Source organism: Alnus glutinosa, chromosome 6 (genome assembly GCF_958979055.1).
Source record: "Alnus glutinosa chromosome 6, dhAlnGlut1.1, whole genome shotgun sequence".
NCBI classification, from domain to species: domain Eukaryota; kingdom Viridiplantae; phylum Streptophyta; class Magnoliopsida; order Fagales; family Betulaceae; genus Alnus; species Alnus glutinosa.
In genome coordinates, this window is record NC_084891.1 from 6,250,015 (window position 1) to 6,266,312 (window position 16,298).

The 16,298-nt window shown below is 35.9% G+C and overlaps 1 non-coding gene across 1 annotated transcript; it reads right to left on the minus strand.

Annotated features, from left to right (window-relative positions):
- Positions 1-318: 318 nt before the first annotated feature.
- On the minus strand, positions 319-457 carry LOC133872116 (small nucleolar RNA Z247). The gene has a single exon (XR_009900963.1). It is a non-coding gene; the product is annotated as a small nucleolar RNA Z247 (small nucleolar RNA).
- Positions 458-16,298: the final 15,841 nt, after the last annotated feature.

Here is a 16,298-nt window from a genome sequence, read left to right on the forward strand (position 1 = left end):
CATATGCAGCCAATTGGGATGTATCACATTGATAGGCATGGTCAAAGCGATGCCAACATGTGGAGGCTGAATGGCCAGGTCGCTGACAGACCTGACAGGTGGTGTGCTGAGTTCCTGCAACTGTTGATGTTGAAGAACCAGAAGGGGGACCTCCTCTGCCCCTTCCCCTGCCCCTGCCACGGGTGTTGCGTGAGTTGTAGCGTCCAGATGAGTAGGATGTTCCATTACCTTGGCGCTGTGGAACAGAAGTATTGCGCTGAGCAATATTTGCAGATGCAATAGATAGGTCAACAACAGAGTTGTGATGTTCTATACGAAGCTCATGAGAAAGCAAATGACCATAAAGATCACCCAGAGAGATGGGGTCAGTTTTGGTAGCAATAGAGGTAACGAATGGATCATATTCCACATTCAAACCTGCTAGAATATATAGGACCAGTTCAAAATCTGGAATTGGCTGTCCAATGGCAGTCAGTGTGTGGGCAAAACTCTGTGCCCGCTGAAAATAATCAGCTATGGAGGTGGCACCTTTCTTCATGGTTGCCAATTGCAATTTTGTTTGCATGAGACGTGCCTGTGACTAAGATGCAAAATGCTGCTCCAGTGTTTGCCAAGCTTCACGAGAGGTTTCGAGTCCAACAACCGGAGCTAGAGTCTCTTCAGTGAGGGAGGAAATAATTGCTGCAAGGATCAGCTTGTCTTTGTGGTACCAAATAGTAAAGGCAGGGTTTACTGTATCGGTATTAGTGGTAGCATTGTGAATGGTTTTTGGAGGACAGGTTATTGACCCATAAACATAACCAAAAAGATCATGAGCTTGAAGGATGGGAACAATATTGGTTTTCCGAAAGGGGTAGTTTTCTCTGGTAAGCTTGATGTGGGAGGGGGAAATGATTGTGGGGTTGTTGGTTTGAGTGGACATGGTGAGAATATGACGTTAGTCGATTTGAGGCTATGATACCATAAACAGTTTCAGAATTCAATGTTTGCTGCCTACACAAAACATATGGCAGTGCTTGTATTTATAATAGTTACAACCTTATCAAATGTACATTTGAGTTTTGAATTCAAATATGTAAAACAGAATATCTACAACATATTGTGAGAATAAGGTTGTTCAAGATACAGCTGTTGGTGTATCTGAAAGTGATCGTTTATTTTCAAATATTTGTTGACTGAGATGTTGCCTATCTTCATGGGATTCAGTTGTTTGTGAACTGAGCTGTCGCTGATCAGTATGTGATCCAATAATACTTTCCTTAATAACAGACTTCCAAATACAATTGTCAAATAAACAGCCATTTGATTTAATTTAATTGAAAGATTGAGTACAAAGATTATAGAAAATGAGTTATAAATAATTCTAAAGCATAAGTTGAAAATTCAGTAAAGAGTAGAAATCTTTTTGGATGATTTTTTGGTCAAAGCCTTTTCTTATACAGACGTGGTAAGCTATTTGTCTTTTAAAGTTCATTGCCATATAATCCATGTATTAAAAGAGAATCGGTCAGCACATGACCGTTGGAGATCACAAACGCCCCTAAACGTACGAAATAACCAACGGTTAAAACTATCAATGGGGGTTGGCCCTCGCGTGAGACCACCGTGCCTTCCGCCTTGTCCAAGGTACGGGCACGGGCAAAGACCAAATGTGTTCAAAGCTAACCGTTTAAGATAAACGGTCTTAAACGTACGAACTACGAAATAACCAACGGTTAAAAGAATCAATGGGTACTTGTGACAAAGAAAAAAACAAAAAAAACAAAACAAAAAGAATCAACGGGTGTTGGCCCTCGCGGGAGAACACCGCGCCTTCCGCCATATCCAAGGCACGGGCAGGGTCAAAGTCTAATTGTGTTCAAATTGGGGTTTTTTTTTTTTTTTTTTTTTTTTTTTTTTTTTTTTTTTTTTTACTATTTACACCTATTTTATATCCTTAACATAATATATTTTAAGTGTCTTTTATTTTTTTATTTTTAAATAATTAACATAAAAATTCACTTAAAATACATTGTGTCATTCAATAAAAATATTGATGTGAAATAAAGATGATAAATGAATTTAAAGAGTAATATTATTTTTTTATTTTATTTTTTTTTATTTTTTTAATTACCTTAGATGTGATGGAGCTTTGCATGTACGTGGCTGATGTTGTCGTATTGATTGGATTGTGTTGGTATACATGGCGTCTTTTAATTAGATATAATGTGACAGTTTAAATGATTTATTGTATATGAATTTTAGCCCTTATTGGCAATTCTTTCTTCTTTCCCTTTTCTCTTTTCATTGCTTCTAGAAAAATATTAGGAGAATAACTTCTGTTCGGTCATGACAGAAAGGATGGGATTTTTGCCCACCAATAAAAAATGGACACGTCAACTAAAAATAAAAAAATGGGATGCTCTCGATGTACAGGATCCTCTCGCTTCTCCATTCGCAACTTTCTATTTTTCCCTTCTAAAATCTCTCCCCACAGGAGAATATCACAATCTAGCCTGAGGAAAAAATCCCCCCACCGGAAGAGCAGCATCACCGCCCCACCATGGCGGATTCCAGGCACTCTCCATTTTTCCCTTCTAAAATCCCTCCCCACCGTCCAAGAATATCACAATCCAGCCTGAGGAAAAAATCCCCCAACTGGAAGAGCATCACCGCCCCACCTTGGCACTGCCCAAGCCAGAAAGCCGCCGCCAGCGACTGGGCCGGACGCTACTGCCACCGACCGGACTGGTTCTTGCCTGAAAGTTCTCATGTAGGTTCTTCCCAATCTTCAACCTTCGTAATAGGGCACTGAAATCTTCTTGAAGATGAAAGTCTTAGAAGCTGAAGCCTAGTACAACCCCAATTCCTTTTTGTGACTTCCTTCCTTGTTCCTTAGAATGTTTACCGAGGAAGATCTGTGGATGCTCATGATGGATTGCTTCAACAAATGTATCATAATTTTGGATTTTTCTTCTTCTATTAATTCACTCTTTGGTCTTGATTTAAGAGTAAAAGATTTTTTTTTCTTAAGTTTATGTATAATCTATAGGAAACAAAAATGCAAATCGCACACAAGGTGTATCATGAAATGCCTCAACCGTTTTTTTTTAGCCCAATTTCTAATTGAGAGCCCCTTCTATACCAGATTTGGGTAAGAACATCATTACTCTCTTTTTTAACCGGTAAGAATTTATGAGCACAGATTTGAATTAGATTTTTAACCAGATATGTTTAGGGGTTTTTGGGCAGTGGGATTTTTCTTTTTTGTTGGAATCGTGGGGCTTCAGAAGAGAGTTTAGAAGAGAGATGGGGAGGGATTGGCTGATTCAGTAACATTTTAATTTTTTGCTTTTAGTTGATGTGTCAAGTGGTTATTGGTTGGCAAAAAACCACTGGTTTTTGCCACTACCGTATAGAAGAGGCTCTCAAATATTAGCTTAATTTTTTTTTTTTTCACTTTTTATATATCGTAAACAATTTTTTATTACTATTTAAATAAAAAACTTATTACTATAGATTTTTTTTTTAATAAAAATTCTTTTTATTTTATATCACATCTATCACATTTTACAATCACTAAAAAAAATAAAAATAAAAATCTTCTCATACTTCAGGGAAAGAGATTACCAAATGGGGACTTAATCCGACGAGGTAAATAATAACTTTTAAAGGGGATTTTAAGAAGGTAGATGACAAAGCATTTTTTTTTATTTGCTTCTTTTTTTTTTTTTTTTTTTTTTTATAAGTATTTTTTTTTTTTTATTTGCTTCTTGTTCGTCCATTTTTTGTTGCATTCACATTTCACCATAGCTCCTACACCCCCCCGACCCTACCCCCACTTTTCAACTTCACGGGGAAAGCTGCGCAAACAAACTACTGTAGATCAGCATGAAGATTGACCTTTTAGCTTTATAAACGAATAAAATAGATTCATGCATAATTGTTTATCTGCGATTCAGATTACAGCATATATAATGAAGAAAAAAAAAAAAAAACAATTATTTGATATCATCTCGCACGAACTTTACTTCTTTATTCATATTCTTCAACTCTTCTTGGGAATTATTTGGTGAAAGCAAACGTATAAAAAATATACTGCACTGTTCAATCGAGTGGGCAAATGGCCCTAGTTGATGTATAAGTGTGATTGTATGTTAAGATAAACATTCAGATGCTGCGCATATTTATGATTGTATTGAATTCATTCAGATGCTATCATAAAGAAATACCCTTTGCATCTTAAAATTGTAGAGCTTCTTCATCAGATGCACCTTCTTGGTAGGAGACTTTTTTTTATACATACTTGACAAAGCTACCATTAGATTAGCTATGGTCTTATCATTCACAACGTTGTAAACAACTGATCTTGACAGTGTCAATTGAACAACTCCCAGTACCTGTCTATCAAGTAGGGCTTATTGGTCGGCCGTCATACTGTCTGGTTTCTCCCTCAAAAGTGGTAGATGTAATTTCTTTCCATACAGATAATCTTTAATCACATCTTCCATTACCAAAAATTTGTGGGTTGAACTTTTCAATTCCAATCTTTCATTCTTCTCCTATAATCGCTCTCACTTAAACAAAAAAGCTTTGATACCAATTGTTTAGAAATTTGTCCTATTTTCCAAGATCCATGAGATGTGAAAAATAAGAAGTAAAAAAAAAAAAAAAAAAAAAAAATCACGCACGACATCAAGATTTAAGTGGTTCCCCTCAATGTGAGGTACGTCTATTGCTGGAGGCAATCACAAAAAAATTCACTATGAAGATAGAGTACAAAAAATTAGTTGAGAGAAAATCACTCAGAACCCAAAACTCTAATGCACTCAAATCTCACTATCACATAATAGAGATTAATCCCAAATGAGATAGAAAACAAAGTTTTCTTTTGTTGGAAACAGATGACGGCTGGTATTTCTATTTTTCTCTCTCACTATAACACCCTTTTATTTTTGAGTAATGCTACACATCATCCCCTTGTCCTCCTTTTGTCCTCCCAAATTTGATGTGGCTCTTAAAATTACCATTGAATTTATGATAAATCATTATTGAATTTTGATCCAATGGTGTTTTTAAGAGCCACATCAATTTTGGGAGGATAAAAGGTGGACAAGAGGATGATGTGTAGCATTACTCTTTATTTTTTTTTTCTCTTTTTTTGTCTCTCTCCAAAACCAAGAAGAAAAACAACTCTTATGCTGATTCTGAGAAACCCAAAACTCCAAGAGATGCAGTGCTCTAAACTGTTTCTCTTGTTCATTGTGCTTGCAGCCCCGAATAAGAGAACTGAATTATGCTTTTATAAGTATGAAGTTGAGGTATTTTGAGAATTTTGATAAGATTTAATGAAAAATTTTAACGGAAGGTTCAAATTGAAAAATAAAATAAAATTGAAAGATAGATACCCTAAATTAACACTTTTTAAAGTTTGAGTACATTTTTAAAAAAGTTATGAAATATTAGGGGTTATAAGTAAAGTTTTCCTTCTTATTTTTTATTTTTTTGGTGAATGAATAGTACTCACCAAAGTTGATGAATATTGTTCACTCACCAAACAAAAATCACCATTTTGGTGAGGCTATTTGTGAGGGTTTTTTTTTTTTTTTTTTTTTTAGTGATTTGGCTCACTAAAATAACTAAAAAAATTATTTTGATGAGTTTACTAGAAATGCTTGTGTCCAAGAACTTATATAGAAATTGTTAAGATTGTTCTTACTTTAATCATATAAGACACTTAAGATCGTAACATACTATCACGCTTTGCAATCGACGTCCACGGTAGCCCACTCTATCGGCATTGACCCAACAATAGCCATTTTTCTTATAGCGGTTCTACTCATCTATCAGTATTAAATAACTTAACATTGCTGTAAAATAATTTTGATGGTACAAATTTCTTGTTGATACTAAATAATATTAATATGTAAAAAGAAATAACAAAATAAATAAAATACAAAAAATTAAAATTAGAGTAAGAAAATATCTCACAATGTTACAGAATAATGCAAGAGCGTTTTCTTTAAAGATTGATTTCACACCCTCTAGAGCATTCAACTCGGTATGATTGGCTCTCTGGAGTCTTGACACGCAACTTTTCAATATTCAACTATAGTGTCTACTTTCCTTTATAGCACACTTCCAAATACGAATGTCAAATAAACAATCATTTGATTTAATTGAAAAATTGAGTACAAAGAATATAGAAAAATGAGATAAATAACTGTCTCTCTCTTCGGTAGGGAAGGGAAATTCTAGAGCATAAGTTGAAAATTCAGTAAAGAGTAGAAATCTTTTTGGATGATTTTTTGGTCAAAGCCTTTTCTTATAGAGACGTGGTAAGCTATTTGTCTTTTAAAGTTCATTACCATATAGTCCATGCATTAAAGACCATCGGTCAGCACATGACCGTTGGAGACAAACGGTCTTAAACGTACGAAATAACCGACGGTTAAAAGAATCAATGGGTGTTGGCCCTCGCGTGAGACCACAGCGCCTTCCGCCCTGTCCAAGGCATGGGCACGGGTCAAAGTCCAAACGTGTTCATTTTTTATTTATTTATTATTATTATTTTTTTTTATTGATAGTTAACGTAAAATATCATTTAAAACACATCATGTCATTAAGTAAAAAAATCATTATAAAATAAGGATGATAAATGAATTTAAAGAATAGTATTACTTTTTCTTGTTTTAATTAACTTAGGTGAAACTTTTTTTAAAAAAAAAGAAAAAGAATGAGTTCACATGTTTATGATGCAACAGTCTAGTGCTACGTGAATGGTTTCTCGAACATGCAATATGATAATTTGATAGCATCTGAGTAAACTTAAACTTTAGATTCTTAAGGAACTTAGACCTTTTAGATTTTGAGGAAACCTTGACCTTTCCAAACCTTTTTTTATATTACGAGGGAATCTATACATTTTCAAACACAAAGTTTGAGATTAACTATGCTTACCTTTATTAATAAATTCATCTCTTTAAATAGAGGAGTTCGATCTTAATGATCTGCTACCGATCATGACTCGACTAAGTGGAGATAAACATCCACTGGAAGTAAACGTCTATAAGCGATAACATAGATATGAAGATAACTCATACATAAAACAATAAAAACCTACTATTAAATGACTTCCACACCATAGTGGTACAAATAAGTAAAAGATTTTGGCTTAGATAAATAGCTATAACTATTCTTATTTAATTAAACAACGACTATTTTAAGATAAAATACAATAAAGATAACTGCAAGAGTTTTATAAGATATGTACTTGTAAGTTATGACAATGTCTTTTAGCCGCTATAGAATTCTACTTTACAACATCTAGCTTTTCATGTACGTGGCTGATGATGTCGTATTAATTGAATTGTCTTGGTATACTTTTAATTACATATGATGGGACGGAGTAAATTAATAACTTTTAAAGGGGATCGGATTTTGATAAAAAGGTTGATGACAAAGCATTTATTTCTTCTTTATAAAATAAATTTTTGCTTCTAGCTTGTTCGTCCATTTTTCTTGCATGCACCATAGCTCCTACACCCCCCAACCCTACCCCCACTATTCTTTGTTCTAAAAGTCGACTTCAAGTGGAAAGCTGCGCAAACAAACTACTGTAGAGCATGCTACATCAATGTAGAAGATTGACCTTTTAGCTTTATAAACGAATAAATTCATGCATAATGGTTTATCTGCGATTCAGATTACAGCATATATAATGAAGAAAAAACAATTATATGATATGTTCTCGCACGATCTTTACTTCTTTTTCTTCTTTATTCATATTCTTCAACTCTCTTCTTGGGAGTTATTTGGTGAAAGCAACGTATAAAAAATATACTGCACTGTTAAATTGAGTGGGCAAATAGCCCTACATGCTAGTTGATGTATAAGTGTATTGTCAAGATAAGCTAATTAAATAAACCTCACATTATGGCTCTTCCCTACAATTGAACAGACACCCTAACATTACAGTGCATTCATTTTTTTATACGATATGATTAGTACTTCATAGAATATTAATTAAGTGAATAAATTTATTGTTTTTTATTGGTTTAAGCTTTTGAAATAAATCGGATCTAGCTAGAAGACATGAATTCGAACCTTGACTTCATAGTTCACCCCATTTTATTTAATAATTAAATTCATCATTTTTTATCGACTTAAATTTTTGAGATAAATAATGATCAATTACCTTTTTTTTTTTTTTTTTTTTTTTTTTTTTTTTTTTAAATACATTTTAGATTTAATTTTAGTAAGGGATCGATTCGATGTGGGAGGTGGTGGTCAGGTAAGGTTGGTGGAGTTTGACTTAGTCAAGACACTTTAATTGCTTATAGTTCTCACTTTTCAAGGATGATGGTGCTTTGTGAGTGGGGGACGCGGCGTGGAAGATGTCTCAGGGAGATGATGGAATTGAACGTTAAAAATAGTGCCAAACACTTTCACAGATTTTTCTCCAATTTTCTCTATATTTCTATTATATTTTTTCTTTAGCGAGCTTCATATGTACAAGATCGAAGTTCGAAATTAAAGTTCTTAATTCAGAAATTATGAAAGGCAACCCCAATAAAACATTTAGAGACTATTGAAAAGGTGGGGTACGTGTCTGATGGAGAGAAAGCAAGCAACAACAGGACTTCCAATGTCTTATGTTAAATAGGTGCATGCTCGTGTAACTAAACATGTGATGGACGTGATATGAGTAATAAAAGAGGAAATTAACTAGGTACAAAATCAAAAGAGAAGTATATATATCTCTGGTCGTTTGATGCGTGACACCCGGATCGGGTGTTTTAAGAGAAGTATGGGCATCGTGTCCTTTATGATGCTTATAGCAAACTAAAGGCTCATTTAGATTCAGCCATTAAGGATATGTATCCAGAGTAAGTTGACCATCGATGGTCAAAGAAATTAGAGGCATGCTCTTTCTGATCAGCTTGTAAATATTCAGAGTAAGTTGAGTTTGGTTTCTTTTGATGGTAAAGATCTTCCGCATTGGTCTGCTTAAAAAAATGATATGTATTCTTGCTCACCTACTTGGGATCCTATTCGTGTCAAGTGAAAAATTGTGGATCGGTGGTCTTTGGTTTGGTTTCCTTTTTCCATTCATAAGCAAGCTTTTGTCACTTGATTGGCAATGAGGGATGCGTTATCGACATGTAGGAAGCTTTTGGGTTGGGGTTTTCAAGGGGATATAAAATACATTTTTTGCAGGTTTGGGATTCAAAATAGAGATCATTTATTTTTCTCTTGTGGGTTTAGTGGCAGAATTTGGAAAAATGTCATGGGGGTATGTGGTGTGTTGAATCCACCCACTTGCACTTGCTGGGATGATGTGGTTTCTTTGGGTTTGTATGAGTGGAAGAGGAAAACCGTGAAAGCCTATATATTTGCAGGTTAGTGTTTGATTCATCCATTTATAATATTTGGAGAACTAGGAATGCTCTTAGGCATGGTAATAATCCTTAGACTGAAGAAAAGCTTTTACGACAGATTAAGTGGGAAGTGAAAATGCGGTTTACTACCAAAGGTAAATTTAAGAAGAAACATATATGAAAATGTTATACATTGTAATGCTCGGGGTATTACAGGGGTTTTTAAGATTTAGTGTTTTACTATAGCTTTTCATTGTAAAGTGTTCACAGTTTTTTTGAGAACGAAAGTTTCTCATGCACATTAAAAAAATAAAAATAAAATAAAATAAAATTAAAAAAATCAAATGAAATCAAAATTCAAAAGAGAAGTAATTAACGGACTTTTAAGATAGCAGGGTAATTCGAGGAATGTAGGATGCCTTATATAGGTTTACAATAAAAATTGAAATGAAATTACAACTCTAAAGGATAATATGCTTTTCCTTGAGACTCGTAATAATTTATAATTTTATTTCTAATATAAGACTCCAAATGCAAATAGTAATTAAATAATTATAATCCTAATAAGACTCCATATATATATATAACGAAGGAGATAATAATGTTAGAACTATAATAAACATGCCAGAATATTAATTAGAACATAAACAATCCAAGAGGCTTAGTTTAGACGTTATGGGTTTAATTAATCTTGATTAAAATAAATTAATAGGTTAGTTAATAAGGAATTTAAAAAAAAAAAATGTCAGAAACCAAATGAGGTTCAACCGAAATAATTGATTTTGGGAGGGGTATACTAAGTAGATCGATATGACATTAGTTGAGCTTCTGAATGAAGCGCAGGATGAATGAAGCTACTTAAACGAAGTAAATGCTTCACATACCCTTCTCCCCTTCGTGTGTGTATATATAAATATAGGTTGAGACTCGTCCCTCCCTTCTTCCTTCTTCCTTCTTCAACGCATGAAACTGTAACGCCTCGGCCTAAACTAGAGTTAAGAAATCAGTAATTTGGACCCAAGGGTTAGTGAGGATCAAGGTTGAGATTAAAGAATGGGAAAATGGACCAGAAACGACACCCGAGCAAGTTTTTGCCCTAGGTGTTCAATCACCAGGATGGGGTGATCCATCATCAGGACCCCATGATCGATCACTAGGGCTCTAGACAGCCCAATGATTTCCATCACAGCTTTTTGATGATCGGTCACATCCCATCAGTGCGCGATTTTAAGTGTTTTCAAAACTCTCAGACAATAGTTTAAGCATATAAATTCACTCTTAAGCTAACCGTAGCCACCGTTACATTTCCCTAGCTATCGTCCTGGAGTGTTTTGAAAGTACTGAGAAACAAAAAGAGGAGTGAAAAGATAGACTTACAGTATTTGTGAAGGATCTTTGGGATTTTCAAACCCCGCAAGTTGAGAGTTTCTCTTCTTAATATCTATCTCATATTTCTTATGGTTCTTTTCTCGAGTTCAAAACTTGTGTGAGCGCTCGTGGCTGGCTTTTTTACTGTTAGAACACTCTATTAGGGTTAGGTTTTTATTTCTTTCGTTTAAACTCTAACTTTAGATAATTTGATTGATGTTTTAATCAGTTTGCAATCGAAGTTTCTGTATATTAATTCTAAGTACGTTAAGTTGGTGACACAGCTACCCAACAGCCTATCCTTTGGTCAGCTCCGCTCCTTATTCTCATCCAAACTCCTAAGCTTACGTTGATAGCACCATTTGTGGCTGCCGATCGAGGATGTTGTGTTGTATCTATCATAAATTGATACATTATTGTCACTGGGTTTGTAGCTCGATCGGTGGACAAGGAAAATCCCAGAGTCGATCTCCAATGGTTTTAATGGGTAGACAAACATAACTTCACACCTAGATGACGGGCAATTTGGCTCTAATACCAATTGTAAGGTACTAACGTAACCTATGATAGAAAATCAACAACAAGAATATATTTTTTGGTAGAATAATTCAAAGAACTCTAAGCCTCTCGAACAAACATAAACGTTTGTTTAATAAACTCATGAGTACTTAATTTAAATAAACTTAATTTCGATCTGGTGTCATCGATAAATTAACTTTAATTTAAACCGCATATCAAATCATCACCTAATTGGATAATCAACTTGAAATATTCACCTTTAATTTGATATGCTTTTTAAAGAAGAATTTTGAACGGTTTAAAGGATTGGCTAAGAGATGAAAAAGCATGTTTTATATCCATTGGCATTCACATTTATCCAACAAGCTGCAACAATTATTGTTGAAACAACATTTTTCTATTTTGAATTTTTTAAAACCCGACCACGAAATTAGCGGATGAATGATCGGTAGATCACAATTAATCATACATGAAGAAAGTGTGTTCAAAGGCAAAGCTATAAATGATGAAGAAGACACAACGATATCAAAACACCTTTTGCTTTAATCTTGGTCCTATCATTCAATAAACAACATGGTGTGAATGAGTAATTCAAAAGTCAAAAGATTTAAAGCTCCTCCTAAACATAAACTTTCTTAGATAATATTTTAATTAATCGCATTATTACCTACAATAAGTGATCATCAATAAACTTAAAAAAATGACCCTTTCCCGAAAGAAAAGACGTTAAAAGAAAAGACAATGCCGGCCGGTTGGTGAACGCCCCTACAATATTTGTCTTCACATCTGATTAATTAATCATGAAGGGGAAGAAATTAAAAGATGTGTGAAAGAGTTAACGTCGAAGACAAATTCACCCCTATATTTGTATTCACATCTGATTAATCATGCAGGGAAGAAAAAAGATGTGTGAAAGAGTACCGTTTAAGTCAAATTCACTGCAACTCTCATGAGCTCACCACCTAGATAAGCATGAAACCTTTTCAATCAATATTTGATTGTGGCATAGCCTTACAAAGCAATGTGATAAGAATGAAATGATACTCGATGCCGGCTCAATCCTTAGGCAATTTAGACGGTTGCGTAAGACTCCCAATTAATAATTGTACAGTAAAAATTTTCTAAAAAAAAACTTTTAAGGTTCCAAATAATTAACGCCCCCAATTAATAATTATACAATAAAGATTCTTTCTATTTTTTTAAACTCCAATATGGTAAAAAATTAATAAATAATCTCTAATATATATATATATTAAATGATAGAATTCTATTGAATCAAAGAGATAACTCTTGCTCAGCAAGAACAATACCTTGAACGGAGGGAGGACATTCCTCCGCCCAGACTAGGTCCAACAAACTAGACAATGCAAATTTGGCTAGACAGTGGGCAACCTTGTTAGACTTCCTACATGTGTGCTATGCATTAACCGGCCGGTTGCATACTTGAGAGCCTGATCTTAGTATCTTCAATCAGTTGTTCATAGCTACTCCAGCAGGGAACCAACTTATTCAAAGCAACCACTACATTCAGAGAATCTCCCTCAACAATCACTCCTTGAAAACCAAGGTCACAGCAAAAATAATCTCTTAAGGCCTTCAATTATGGTAAAAAAAAAAAAAAAAAATACATAATTTTACAATATCATTGGGACCTTAAAAAATCTCTATATATACATGAAAATTGAGGCTGAACGTACAGGCACTACAAAAAAAAAAAATTGCATTTTGCGACTTACAGGTCGCCACGTGTACGGAGGCCATACACATGTGCGAGGCGTGATTGATCTGGTTGTTGCGAATTGTACAATTTGCTGCGTGTACAGTAAATATATGTGGCTACTGTGCCACGTGGCCCATAAAACACGCGGCTGACAGTCAGACACGTGTATATTACATGCGGCTGACTATCAGACACGTGTAATATACACGTGTCTGTCTATCTGCCACGTGTACTCCTATACACGTGGCATTTTTAAAAAAAAAAAAAATTAAAATTAAATTTTTTTTAATTTTTTAATTTCTTATATCTGCCCAAAAATATCACAAAATCTATTTTACCCAAAAATATTACAATCATATTACACAAATCAATAATTAATAACGTGTTTGTTAACTACACAAATCAACACAACAATATCTACAAATTTGAATACCATATACTAATAAACGTGTTCGTTACTATCAAACAATAATTACACAAAATATCTACAAATTTGAAGGGCGTCCCTGCGGATCACGAGGTACCGTCCCAAGCGTGTACTCGCCAACTGGCGATTGCTGCGCAATGGATGGTGTAGCGGGCGATGGTATCCTGACAGGAGAGTGCTGGCTTAGCCGTCATCCAATAGGCGACAACGGACCAATCGTTGTTGCATTACCTGCAAGTAATAAAAACAATTAAAGTATATAAAATTATATGCAAACTTAAATAAGTAATGAAAACAAATTAAAAATAATTTTTTCGTATACACAATATGAATCATACTTGCAGATGCACTACTAACAGACGACGTACTACCTACGTTTGCAGGTGAAGACTGCTGAGCACCAGGGCATACATGTGATGATCCCATAGAGGTCATGAAGGCCTCGAATTGTCACATGCGCTGCTCCAATGCGTCATTCCTCTCTCTCTCTCTTAGCCCGTAGCATCGTCTCCATTTCCGCCATCCTCCAGGCATGTACGGCCTAATCCCAAGATGTGCCCTCAGATGGTCCCCCTTGTGAGCGAGCCCTATATGAGAAACACGTCCCACGAACATGAGTAATGTTCGGCCCAACCAGCCGAACCCTCCCTGCGTACTCATGCCTCCCAACCTCCTATTCGTACATGTCGTTCGGTGCCCAACGCACCATGTCTTCTGAGACGCTCTGCATGGTGGCAAGATCACTGGATAAACCTTGCGTCATCCTCTCCTGTAAACAAAGTCAACATAAAATACACATGTATTGAATACATACTTTATCACATGCATAACTTAGAAATATTAGTAAAATAGATCAGTAGCATACGCATAGGACCCGTATACGTTCATTTAGGTAAGTACCGTCCTTCCTTGTGTGCGTCTTCACGAACGACTCGGCACGAGTGGGAGGCGTGCCAGATGTAGATGCCTGTCGCAATCCAGTTGAAATATATAACAAACAGCAATATTCATTTAATGTAAAAAAAAAAAAAAAAAACAATTTGGCACAAATATGAAAAACATATACATATATTTGTTCATACCTCATCGTGATTAAATCTGGCATAACTTTTGGATCTCAGACAATGGGGGAGGTCATTCTGCTCCCGCATCCGCTTCATCCGTTCACAGGTCGCATACGCATTGAGCATTTCATAAAAATGTAAGCATTGACACATTTAAAGTAGTAATAAAATTAAATGAACTGTTATTAAAAATACACAACATTATAGTAATACAATCAAAGACCTACATAGCCTTTTTTGCTCAGTGCACCAATCGCTCAGCAGGTACTCCACATCTGCTGTGTCATACTTCTCAAAAACTTTCTCCGGCTCTCTCGCACGTATAATCTCGGGCGTGTCACTGTCTTGAATAGCTAGCTTGGTTCTAAACTTCGACTTCCACGAGCGGTGCTTACGGCCAATATCAGCCCACGCTTCGTGTTGTGCCTTGCGCTCGTCTACGGATACAGGTAGATAAACTCTTCCTGCACATTCAATTTAAGCATTAATTTTATAGGGTCAACAAAAACTTAATATTAAGTTTAATTTAAATAAATAAATAAATTACTTTTATAAACATACCATTAGCGCGTCCCACATAGCCCTCTTAATCTGCTTATCTACCTTCGCCCATTTGTCCCGCATATTTATGTGGGACCCGCTCCTGATAAGCATGCCCGTAGCACCCCTAAAACGATTGCAGGCTCGTCCTACGGATTGTGTTGCAGCATTGTACTGCAACACAATCTTCTTCCCCCTCGGGAGCACCAAATTCCTCTCCGGGTCCTTAATCACCTCATAATAGATGCTCCTGTCTGGATTGTACCCTAATCAAAAAATATAAAACATTTAATTGTTAAACACAAAAAAAAAAAAACTAAATTATATTAATATTAATATTTTAATTCAATTTATATTTTTTTCGAACTTAATATTAATTATTGGTAACATAATATGAGTTTCAATGGTGTATAAATATGTACTTACCCATCAACCGAATCTGGTCAGTCTGTATGCCCTGGGTCGCCTGCATGCTCCTCGCCAACCCCTTCCGCCGAGGGAGGCTGTTGATCGTCATCTAAAAGCATATCCTTGGGGCTATTGGGGCTAATTGATCGGGATCCAACATCGCAACGTCCCCCTCATGGGGCATCTGGCTCTCCCCCATATTTGGCACCTGACTCTCACCAAAAAGTGGCACCTGGCTCCCCCTAGAAAGCGGCACCTGGCTCTCCTCATAAACCGACACTTGGCTCTCCCTCGGCACCGGACCTTGGCTCTTTGCCGGTGCCGGCATCTGTCTCAACCCCGTAGCCAGCATCTGCATCTCCCCCAGCTGTGACAAGTGGAACCTGTCATCCTATGTCTCACTATCAGGTCCACAAGGCGTAGGTCCAGTAAATGGGTACGGATAGTAAACTGAATTAGCCCAGTGTGGGATGCTCGCATCATGACCCTCTCGCACCCACCATCGAGTCACATGACCCGGTGAGGTGATCCCCATCTGCGAGAATGTCGGCAGCACCGAATATGGAGAACAAGAATATCCAGCTGTGCTGGTTTGCCCGTGATCTAACGTGGTCACTCCCACCGTACCCAGCAGCAATGGTCTATAAGCGGCATCTGGGTGGTGTGGCCACGCCACAGTATGTAGTGGAGCCGGAGCTGTGGGCGTGGTTGTGGCGGGCACGGGTAGGTGTGGTGCTCGATGTGCACAAGGAGGGGGTCTTTGGTCCTTCGATACTTGTGAACAAATGTAGACAAATTAATTAAAATTTGTATTTTATATATTACTAATGAACATGCAAATTATACAATGAGATTTATGCAAATTATACAATAATCGTATTTATTATTTACTA